General features: G+C 30.9%; 1 long non-coding RNA gene across 1 annotated transcript; it reads right to left on the bottom strand.

The window, feature by feature from the left end:
- Positions 1–3,983: 3,983 nt before the first annotated feature.
- LOC143235261 (uncharacterized) lies at positions 3,984–12,302 on the bottom strand. The gene is made up of 3 exons (XR_013018991.1): positions 11,613–12,302; positions 10,037–10,084; positions 3,984–5,053 (listed from the first exon to the last, which is right to left on the bottom strand). It is a non-coding gene; the product is annotated as an uncharacterized LOC143235261 (long non-coding RNA).

Here is a 12,302-nt window from a genome sequence, read left to right as displayed (position 1 = left end):
AAAAAAATAAATTTATTGTAAGCTTGAATATTATTGTGTGACATTTTACAACCAAAAGTCTCATTGTTTAAAAGATGATATGCAATATTTTTCAATATGACAAGACATTTTATATTATAAAATTATTTTTAAGTGTACTATATTAACTTCTTAATGAGTATTTGTATTCTACGATAACAACAGCTATCATGATTCCTGAATTTGCATATTGTGTATGGGAGAGTCTATACTGTTGATTTTGTATTAAAAAAAAAAAGACCTACTGAATCACTATTATACAATAGATGAATTTTAATTATGATTTCAAGTTAGTATTAAAAGATAAAATTATTAGTTCAATTGTATTACAGGTAAACAAAATATAATATGTAAGTTCTTGCACGCATGCATGCATATCAATATAATATACATCACAGCCTTGTCCCATGTACATCAATTTGAAGAACTTGCCAATTTAAAAAGTTATTAACACAGCTCTTACAAGCCTTGCATATGCTGATATTTTGATAAAATACTGTTATATTTACAATGAAGCCAATAAAATGTACAATAAAATATAGTTGCACACTTTGTGGTATTAAGTGAAGCATGTCTTGATCCTTAAGCAACAGGAACATATGAAGTTTACAAATACAACATGAAGTACCTAACAATGTAACATGGCCCAAGTTTTATTAAAATAATGAGTTATTTCTATGAATGTGGGAAGATAGATTATAAAAAAAAAATGATTTTTTTTCTACACTTTAATATATGGTTTTCTTGCCCTACTTGACACTCAACAAATTCTTAATTTTGTCAGTCACTACTAGTACTTCTGTTAAACAATGACAGTGCCTGTTACTTAACTTTTCTCGTCAGTTATTTCTAACATTCCTGATGTTAGTTCCTAATTCTGCACTGATGAGATGAGAAGGAAGAAACATAATTCACAACACACACCACCAACTGTTGGCCTGGAAGTAATCAAATATTGATATTTAATTGTTACTCTTATAAACACAAGTCCACCATGTGAAGAATGGTTTTGCATCAAAAGGTCAAACCATAGCCTCTCAGATCCACACAAAATATACATTTATATGCATGCAAAATGTACCACAGAATATTTCACTTTCTGCTTTTCTTCCCAGTTATCTCAAGACTGCTAGTTAGCATTTGCTGTACATATACATTTTTTCTCATTAATTATAAAGCATTTTAACACAATTAGTTATTAGGAAAATATAAAGCTATTAGTCTGACGAAGCAACATGTGGAAGAAAATATGTAACAAATATATTCTGCTCATAATTACCAGTGCCATCTAATGGCAAAATCTTAAGTTATATTTAATACTGTAATACAATTGGTGAACAGTATTTACCACTAAAATATCATTCAGTATAGTAATATTTTTTCTGAAATACAATGATTATCCCTATACTATTTAAGAAATAGAATATTAAAAGTTTCAGAAAAACTAATAAATTAACACATGGTTCTCTTGGGTTCACCTGATCTGCAAGAGAATATTTACACCAATTTTCAGATATCAAAGTGGGAAACTTATAAAGTTTGTAACAACATTATAGAAACAGTTTACTGTTAATTGTAAAATGTGTGTCAGTACCCACTTAACCTACACTTATAAACTTGAGTGACAAAGAGATTCAAGATGACAAACAGACAAATTACATGATAAAGAGAATATAAATATATATATTTCACTGTGAAAAAACCAACAAAAAAAACACAATAAAAGTCTTCCTTATGCTGTTAAGTAGAATAAGTATTCCCTTACAGAGAACAGGCTTGACAACAAACAAAATATACATTTAGTTTTAACTGAAGTTATTACAAAAAATTATCTCCAATGAAATGACTAAACTGAACTGAAATTCATATAAAAAATCCACAGCACCTACATAACAACTCTAAATAAGAAAAAAGAAATACAAAGATGACTTACCATATTAGTAAAATGAAAGTTAAAAAATTGTCAATTAATAGTTATGACAATGAAAGACACTATCCTGAAAATAAAGCAAGCTGTAGTGACAGTAAGTAGCTGATCTATGTAAAAGTTTGGGTTTAGATTTGGTATATAGCTCAACAACTGTACTTTTTTTTTTTTAATTTGAAGATGGTAATATTGGATACCTGTAATAAAAGGATAGTTCCATATCAAGTTATTTTACATACTGGTAGATAGAATGGTATTAAATACACCATATTTGCAACATTTTTATTTAACTAAACTTAAAGGCTCAGTCAAGATAAAAGTGATTGATCCAAACTATTTCAATGCCTGGGGCTCACAACTATCCTCCAACAGAGCAATGGCATGCAACTCTAAAGTTTTGTATTACATGAAAAAAAGGGTATTTCTCTTTAAACTTCTGAAGGTTACCAGTTTCTAGTTTCAGAGAAACAAAAAGATATAAAAAATCATGTCTTTTTAGTTTTCTAATGTACATTTAAAGTAAAACTGACACCAAGAGAAATGTTTATACAAATACATACACACACAAAAAAAACAGTTAAAATCAATGTTTATCTATAAATATGACAGTTAAAGTAATTCATGATGATGATAACCTACTTGAAGTAAAAATTGTAAAATTTTAACACCCATACCAGCCATCTTTAAAATACACAGCAGTTAAAAAGAAATATTGTTTATCTGTACACGAGAATTAAATAGTTAATGAGCTTAAATACTCTTATAGACTTTTACACATTAAAATTTCCTTGTTTGTGTCAACAGTGATATGAAATTCAACATTATTATTATTATTAGCATTAGTTCTTTCACAAATTACATTATGAATTTGTCTACCTGTACCTATCTATCTGTACATCACTTAAACAAGAATGAGTTTCAGATTCATCAGGTGTATAACTTACATAGAAAGTATTAGATGTGTATTATAACTGTGATGTATATGTAATACAGTCTCATCTGAAAAATAAGATAAAATTCACTATTTTGAGAGAGATTATACTTGTACACTGTTTATGAATCATTATGTTATTAAAAAGTGAATCATCTTTAGTGATGTTTAAACAGCTTACAAACAGCAATAAAGAGAGACAGGTGTTAATACTTAATTACAGTGTATATTTTTTGTACCATTTAAATTTATATGTTAGTTCATCTAACTTAAGACAGCAAACCAAGAAAAAATTGATTAAAATAACACTTTCTTCTTTTATCAACATAACTGCAACCTAAGAGTACTTTTGTAGAAGCCCAGATACCTTTAAAACTGTTTAAATCTTGCAACAAAACTAAAGTAAGACAGCACATACTATAAAAGGTTTTAATTTACTACAAAGATATAAAACTGTACTGCTGTAACTCCTCCCCCCCCATAAAATAAATAACAATTCCTCCTCTATTCATTCAGCACATGTATATAAATGTTTTGCCCACTTCACAGTTTCACACTACTTTGCTTCCCTTAATTCTGCAGATACAAACCCCCTGCTGTAAGAATGCTTTAACTGTGCACCTGTGAACTATTTTCACACCTTGATTATAATAGTTTTACTGGTAATATTTATAGCTTACGCTAAACAAACAAAAAAAATACAAAAATTACTTGTTCTGCTTTTCTAGAAGTTTCTAAACTAGGAATGCAGTCCATGTTTTATAATTTTAGCACAGTTCTAAGAAGTGCTTCATGGAAAACATAACTCATTAAGCAATTACAAGATTTCTAAGACAAATAACATCTATCTCTTAGCCATCCTTATAATACAACTGATAACCTTGGCAACCCACACTGATAATAAAATTTTGAAGGTCTTCTTGTTATAATTAGAGTGCTTGTTGAAACTACAAATGAGGCATAACAATAAAATTCCTAAAACCAATCGTTTTGTGAATGATTAACTCTTAACTTTGACAAAATAAATAACTGAGAAGCTTTAATTAGCTCTTACAACACTTACAAAAAACTACAAGTATACTTCAATAATTACAAGTCTTACAACAATTTACTAAACACTGCACATATTTTTCACTTTCTGAAAATTAATATTATAGTAACACTTCAAAGACACACATTTCATATAAAAAATTCTTAACATAAGTATCCACTCTCTATATCACACATGCATCATTTAATATATTTGTTAAATTTTGTACAAAGTTACATAAGGGCTATACATGTTAACCATCCATAATTTTGAAGTGACAGACTAAGAAAGACAGAATGTCAGTCAACACTCCCCACTGCCACATTTTGGTAGACAGATATAGTGGGATTTGACCACATGTATCAATTAAATACTTCAGGGCTACAATTATTGTCATAGTATGACATACTTATTTTAACAATTTAAGGCTACTAATATATTCATTTACAGTGAATGTATTAGAACTTTCCAATTGTTAACAAACAATAAAATAATAAGATTAATAATGACATGTAAATCAATTTAATTTGACAAACAAGGCAAAATGTTGACATACTAATTACACCACACTCATTACCACTGATTTTCTAAAAAGATATTTTTCAACTACACAATTGTATTTTAACTACATTTTTAATACACAACACTTTACTGCACGACATACACATGAAAGTCCAAAATGATCAAAACAAATGAAGAACATTCTAGTAAATACATATATTTAAGACCTCTGGAATGGGATTTTATATTCTTAAATATGTTTTTAATATTTATCAACTTGAACTTACTTATTTAGGTGAATTTTCAACTCCATAGATATTTTAACAGGTGCACAATTTCAGATAAACTATATATTAGGAAAACCTCTGTGCTTGGTACAAGTTATGATGGCATGAAAAGCCTGTTCCTTCTTTTTAAATATTTATAAAAAGTAAGGATTTAGAGAGAAATTTCACTTTCTTTTCAAAGTAACTTACAAATATTAGCTTGTCTTCTTACATCCAAAATATCTCCCATGATCAAATGGCTCTCTCACAATCTCTATCAACATTTAAATGGTTCTGAATAGTCATTCAGAATTATCCCAAGAAATATTTCTCAGTATACTCTAGTACAGGTTATTGCCTCAAACATACTTCTTAGATACCTGTGTAGTATACAGTAAAATTACTCTTTAATCTAGACTGTCATACTAATCTTTCATTTTCTTAATTCTTCAACTTAACTCAAAGCTTCTTGCTCAAATCTGACAACACAGAGAACACTTGGAAAAACAAACACAAACTACTACTCCTTTAATTCGGTGAACAAAGAAACATTTTATATATGCAAAAACGGCTCGTTTGGGTTGACAAAATATTTTACGTAGAAGAGCGAACAACGTTTCAACCTTCTTCGGTCATCGTCAGGTTCACAAAGAAAGAAGGTAACTGACCGGAAGCTGACCACATGTTAGGAAGGGGTTGTGTAACTGAGTGTTGGAATGTAGAGGGCGGTGTTAGATGTTTGAATATATAATTTTATTTATTTTATTATATTAATATAGGTATAAAGGCGTTCCTTTATATTGGTTTATTTTGGGTTTAAGTTGTTGTATGAGTATGGCTTCTTTAATTTTGTGTTTGTTTATGTTTGTTTCTTTATTTAGTATTTGAGTGTTTTCTATGGTTATGTTGTGTTTATTTGACTTGCAGTGTTCAGCGTGTGAAGGTGACTTTTTATGTTCTTTGAATCTGGTTTCCATTTTTCTACTTGTTTCTCCAATATAGAACTCGTGGCAGTTATTACATTGTATTTTATAAATAATGTTGTTGTGGTGTTTGTCAGTGTAGTTTTTACATAGTATAAACCTCAGTTTTGTGCCTGGTTTTTGAATAATTTTGGTATTAACTGGAATGTCATATTTGATTACTAGTTTTTGCCAAATGTTCATTATTTGTCTGCTGATGTCGGGAATACATGGTATGCAGCAGTATATAGTTTCATGATTTTTTGAATCGTGAGATATATTTACTTTTGTTGGTTGATTTTGCTTTCTGTCTAGGTGTGTGCGTATGATGTTTTCTACGGTTTGTGGAGGAAACTTATTGATGCTGATGAGTATTGTTTTATTTTGGCTACTTCATCGTTAATTTTATCTGGTGAGCATAGTTTTATGGCTGTGTTTATTTGGTTTCTTAGTATGTTGAGTTTTTGTTTTGTTTCATGTGCTGAGTTCCAAGGAATGTATAGTCCAGTATGAGTGATTTTTCTGTGGATTTCTGTTTTGAATTCTGTGTCGGTTCTTGTAAGTTTGAGGTTAAGAAATGATATTTGATTGCTTTCTTCCTGTTCACATGTGAAGTTAATGTTGGGATGTATAGAGTTAATGTGATTGAAAAAATTAAGTGTATGTTCTGTAGATCTGAATCCCGCAATCGTGTCATCTACACATCTGTACCAGTATAGTGGTGGATGTAATGCTGTGTTAATTGCTTGTGTTTCGACTTGTGTCATAAAAATATTGGCTAGAATTGGTGATACTGGGTTGCCCATACTTGGGCCATTTGTTTGTATATAGTTGTGGTTGTTGAACATGAAGTTTGTCTTTATTGTGGTGAATTCTATGAGGGTTGCTAATTGTTTGCTGGGAATGTCTATAGTTGGGTTAGGGTCACGGATATAGAGTTCTAAGGCTATCTTGCAGGCTTCAGTGGTTGGAACTTCTGTAAAGAGGGATATAATATCAAAACTGGCCATTAAGGCTTTGTGATTAAGTTGATTTAAATTAGACTTGAAATTAAAAGAGTCTTTGATGAATGAGCTGGCTGATGTTACATATTTGGAGAATGCCCATGCTATGTATTTACCAAGATTGTAATTAAACGATTCATATGTGGACATTATTGGTCGTAATGAACAATCTGGTTTATGAGGTTTGGGAATGCCGTATATTTGTGGTGTGCATGAGTCGGTTTTACGTAGGCAGGAATAAAGTGTTTGTGAAATTGTGTTAGCTTTTTTCTTTTTTAGTAGTAATTTGTTTAGTTGCATCTCGTGTGTCTTTGTTGGATTTGTGTGTATTGGTTTAAATTTGTTCGTGTCTGATAGGATGTTCTTCGTTTTTTGGATGTATTCATTCGTGGTCATTATGACTATGGAGTAACCTTTATCTGCTTTTAGAATTTTGAACACTGTAAGTCAAATAAACACAACATAACCATAAAAAACACTCAAATACTAAATAAAGGAACAAACATAAACAAATGCAAAATTAAAGAAGCCTTACTTATACAACAACTTAAACCCAAAATAAACCAATATAAAGGAACGCCTTTATACCTATATTAAATATAATAAAATAAAATTATATATTCAAACATCTAACACCACCCTATACATTCCAACACTCAGTTACACAACCCCTTCCTAACATGTGGTCAGCTTCCGGTCAGTTACCTTCTTTCTTTGTGAACCCTGATGACCGAAGAAGGTCAAAAGCGTTGTTAAGCTCTTCTATGTAAAATATTTTCTCAACCCAAGCGAGCGTTTTGCATATATATTTCTCTACAAGTGGGTTTTCTCGACATCACTGAAAAAAATATTTTGTACTTAAGACTTCATGTAAAAATACCTTTGTCCTCCTCTCCTGATCAAGAATATTGAAACAAGTTACGAAGATAAGACATTAAATGAAATATAATTTAAACATATTATAAATATCTGAAACATTTAACATAACAAAAAGCAGCATAAAAAAAAGGCTAGAATGTTGGTATTTGCACCTGGCATCTCAAAGTAAATGCTGATGATGGACCTGCAACCTCCTACCCACCAAGCCACAAAGCAGAGTTTATTTTTACTTTTTACTGCTTCACAGCCTCTGTTCTGTAAAGCTCTCCCACCTACCAGGCTAGTAACTAAAGTTTATTCTTACTGCCTCACAGCCTCTGTTCTGTAAAGTTCTCCTACCTACCAGACTAGTTACTAGTTTATTCTTACTGCTTCACAGCCTCTGTTCTGTAAAGCTCTCCCACCTACCAGGCTAGTAACTAAAGTTTATTCTTACTGCCTCACAGCCTCTGTTCTGTAAAGTTCTCCTACCTACCAGACTAGTTACTAGTTTATTCTTACTGCTTGACAGCCTCTGTTCTATAAAGTTCTCCCACCTACCAGACTAGTGACTAAAGTTTGTTCTTACTGCCTGACAGCCTCTGTTTTATAAAATTCTCCCACCTACCAGACTAGTGACTAAAGTTTGTTCTTACTGCCTGACAGCCTCTGTTCTGTAATGTTCTCCCACCTACCAGACTAGTGACTAAAATTTGTTCTTACCGCCTCACAGCCTCTGTTCTGTAAAGTTCTCCCACCTACCAGACTAGTGACTAAAGTTTATTCTTACTGCCTGACAGCCCATGTTCTGTAAAGTTCTATCTACTTACCAGACTAGTAACTAAAGTTTATTTTAATTGCCAAATTTATACAGCCAACACTTAGATCCCATTTAATAGTTATTGTAACATTTAAGCATAGCATTAAACTCTTTAATGACCTTTATATCTACGAGTGAAGTAAACAGTATCCATTACTGTGGTAAAAACCAAAAATTATACATCAATCTTAAGTGGGATTAAATCAAGAATAAGATTCCTATATATGTCTTCCAAGTAGTGTGTGTGTGTGTGTTTTCTTATAGCGAAACCACATCAGCCGAGACTACTGAGAGGAATCGAACTCCTGATTTTAGTGTTGTAAATCTGTAGACTATCCAAGTAGCATTACCATCAAACTTGTATGACTTATTAGTTTCCCTTCCATCACTAAAGTTTAAGATAATGTGGCAACATCTAGTTAAGGTGCCATCTCTTGCTCACTTTTTCTCCAAATTTTAAAATGAACTGGTTGTTTTTGAACATTAATATTTTGGAAGAATTTCAAGAAAACTATTTGCAAGTCAAATTATCATGCTTAACACATACTTTCAAATATTAAAACTAGAACTGAAAAATGACAACAATCAGTAATTTTCCAGAAGAAAAATACCTAAATTAAATTACTGCAAATGGGACTAAAATGTCCTAATCAGTCAACAGTTGAGAAATAAGCAATATTTTTTTCAGCTCATCAAATATCCTATGCAGTTATATGCACCTAACCCAGACTTATTATCCCTTGTTGTACTCCATATATCAAAACACAGTATTTTACCCATTTTCCCTAAAGTGCACAACCTTAAGTTGAAAATTATTTTACTTTCTCCATTCTGAAACTTCCTTACTTTTTTGGAACAAAAGACATATAAGCATGCAGTCTTAACAAATAAGTTTTATGTTTTTCTAAAACTACACTTTAACTCACTCAACTCAAGCACACTCTCTACACTTATCACTCTCAGCAACCTTCAGACCATCTGTTCTTTCCATAGTTTTAACTACATTGAGCAACAAAGCAAGCAACTCCTCTACTAAACAGGATCACATAAAAGTAAAGACCACAAACCTACATATAATACACAAAAATTAATTACTGCCAAATCCATATTGGATTGTATGTTTAACCCTATGTCTAAAGATAAAGTGCATGTGCTCTGACATTTTACAGAATTCGATTCAACAAGGTATTGCGCGTTTGGTGTTAAGAGTTATCAATTATTCATTTTACCCAAAACTACTGATTTAACAATGGTTGGTGGTAAAGTAAATATAAGATACAGTATACAGGGATACTGGAAAAAAACAAACTATATGTGCATTTTGGAGGTTCTAGAGGTTGTGCAAATACAACATGCAAATGTACAATAAACATCACTTTACAATGGTATCGTCAACTCACAGTCACAACCTAAGCATACATAGTTTTGACATCTAATTTTCTATGTACAACAGATCTCTACATTTTACTGAAAGCTTGCTATATTTTATGTAAATACATATAATAAACTTAGAATTCTATTCAATATTCCTTCTTCAATATATTGGTACTGACCCTATCTATGCACACTCAACTGGCTCAAGAAGCGACCCATTGTGCAAATATACTTTTATTGTTTCATTTTGAAAATGCCTTTGTGACACATTACTCAAAAAATAAATATTAGAAAAGGGCATATTTATTATCTAATTTTTGTACTAATATCAATCTATCTATTCACCCATTGTTCAACTTGTGATTCATGGGCCCTTGGTAATCTGTATGGATTCTGAAAGTAAAGGTTTAGTTTTTGCATATTAAATGTAAAAAACAAAACAAAATGATACTAAGTTCAATTGTATGGATATAACAAGTGATTTCCTAATGAAAAAAATTAATTAAAACATCAAAAATAAAGCTTTAGCTTCAGATGAATGATGCTACAAGTTATGACAAATAAACCGAAAGCTAAATTTTCTAATGTAAAATAAGTAACATGCTCTTTTTAAATCTAAAGAATCAGATATGTGAAACTGTGGGCCCTTAGTGAAATTACTCACTGTAGGGTGTTATGTTTGCAGTAAATTTCAGGTATGTCAATACTGTTGTTTAGTACCTGTTACTGATAGGGACTACTGTACAGGTTGGAAGATTTCCAAATTTACTGACAATTTGCACTAAGTTCATTTTTTTGGAAAATGCTTCCTTAATGCAGAAGGACTTGGACAGCCTTATTTAATGGACCAGTTTGTGAGAATGATTCAATGTTGATAAAGTGATACAGTTAGGACATGGAAATTATGAAATACCTTATTTTATTGTGTATGTGAGGTAATAATTGTGAATCATTAGAATGATTTGGGTATGGTAGTTAACAAAAAAAAACTTTCCAGGCCTGGTCTCCTTAGCTCAATGAGATTCAATAATTAATTTTAACTATGCAGTACCAATGTCTATTGAAAAGAGAGGGGGGAAGTATTACTTAACTTTCAAACATCCCAAATATCTGCCATGTCTGGACAACCAAAAATTTTCTGAAATCTAGTTTATGAAGTTTTGATTTTTAAAATTATGGAGATACTCAGTCACATAACTACAAAAGAAGCCTCTTTCCCTACATGAAAATTAACTTGGGCCCCTACTTTATTTTCCTACAACTGCAATGAGAATTCTGTCCAAATGATATCACTAACTTAACAGAATAATATAACTGCCTTTTAGTTCAAACGAATTAAGTTGTATGTGTTTATATATATATATCTCCCTCCTTGTTTGCAATTCTTAAGTTTGCTATGCCTTTCAGGTCCCCTTGCAATTATATGAGCATACTTATGCCACTGGAGGTACTCCACTTTGTAAAACACTTTGGTAAATGTTCCTTGAAGTATTTTTTTCAGTTATGGTCCCATAATAATAATAATTTGTTCAAAACCAGAATCAAATTATGCAGTATATCATACTAAAGTTGTCAAGACCTGTGAACTATTTATAAACTTGAATCATATTTCAGCATACTGTCAAGCCAGAAAAAAGGAGTTTATAATTCACAATTTCCTCTAATTTAACAATAAGAAATCATGAAATAAATATAAATCATCAGCTTCTCTAATACTGATTTTGCACTTTTATGCATACAAATTAATCTAAAAGCTCTTAATTTTCTAATCCAAACAATATAATAGTCTAGTATAAATAGACGGACAAACAACAAAAATGTACAGAATACATGAAAGAAAAGCAAGAATTGAGGAATTCTTTGGTCTATTAGTTTAAGAAAAACACTCAAAATAAATATATGTATCAAATTTTCAGCTCACTCATTTACATTCTGGGCATTATCCATAAATCATCCAAAACACTTTCAGTGAAGAAATATACTGTAAAAAACAAAAGCTATATGTTTCTCTTCACCTCTATTATAAATATGTACATATGAAAATATTATAAATATGTATGAGTTTAAAATTACATTAATACATATTGTTATATAAACTTTATCATTTTGAATGATAGCTAATAAAAAATATTCCAAAAATAATAATTCTCTGTCAATTAATCTCAGTAAGAATTTGCAGAATTAAAAACAATATACAATGCACTTGTTCAGTCCTGACTTTCCTGGCTCAATTTACACTCGCAGTTGCTCAATGAATAGAAAGCTAATAGAAATTAACTCAAATACAAAAACACTTAGAAGTCACCCTCACAGTAACATAAAGGTAACCCTGCCTTTTTTTAACTTAAGTGACCAAAAGTAGATATTTTACTCCAATAAACTGGCATTATAAAACGTAGTTATGCGAGTTTTTAAGTTACATAAATAGCAAGAAACTGTTTTGTACAAAGCCTGTAAAATACTCTTGGACATACGCCTTACTATACTACAGATATAATATTAGCACCCTGCAACCACTTTGATCCTTCACAATTTTCAGATTACTAACGCCGGTGGACGTTACATGCATCAACACCTTTCTCTCAAATGAGTTTTCAAACTTGGAACTACA

Source organism: Tachypleus tridentatus, chromosome 2, assembly GCF_004210375.1.
Source record: "Tachypleus tridentatus isolate NWPU-2018 chromosome 2, ASM421037v1, whole genome shotgun sequence".
Classification (NCBI taxonomy): Eukaryota; Metazoa; Arthropoda; class Merostomata; order Xiphosura; family Limulidae; genus Tachypleus; species Tachypleus tridentatus.
Note: the sequence above shows the minus strand (reverse complement) of the source record. Positions and strands in the feature narration are given on the sequence as shown.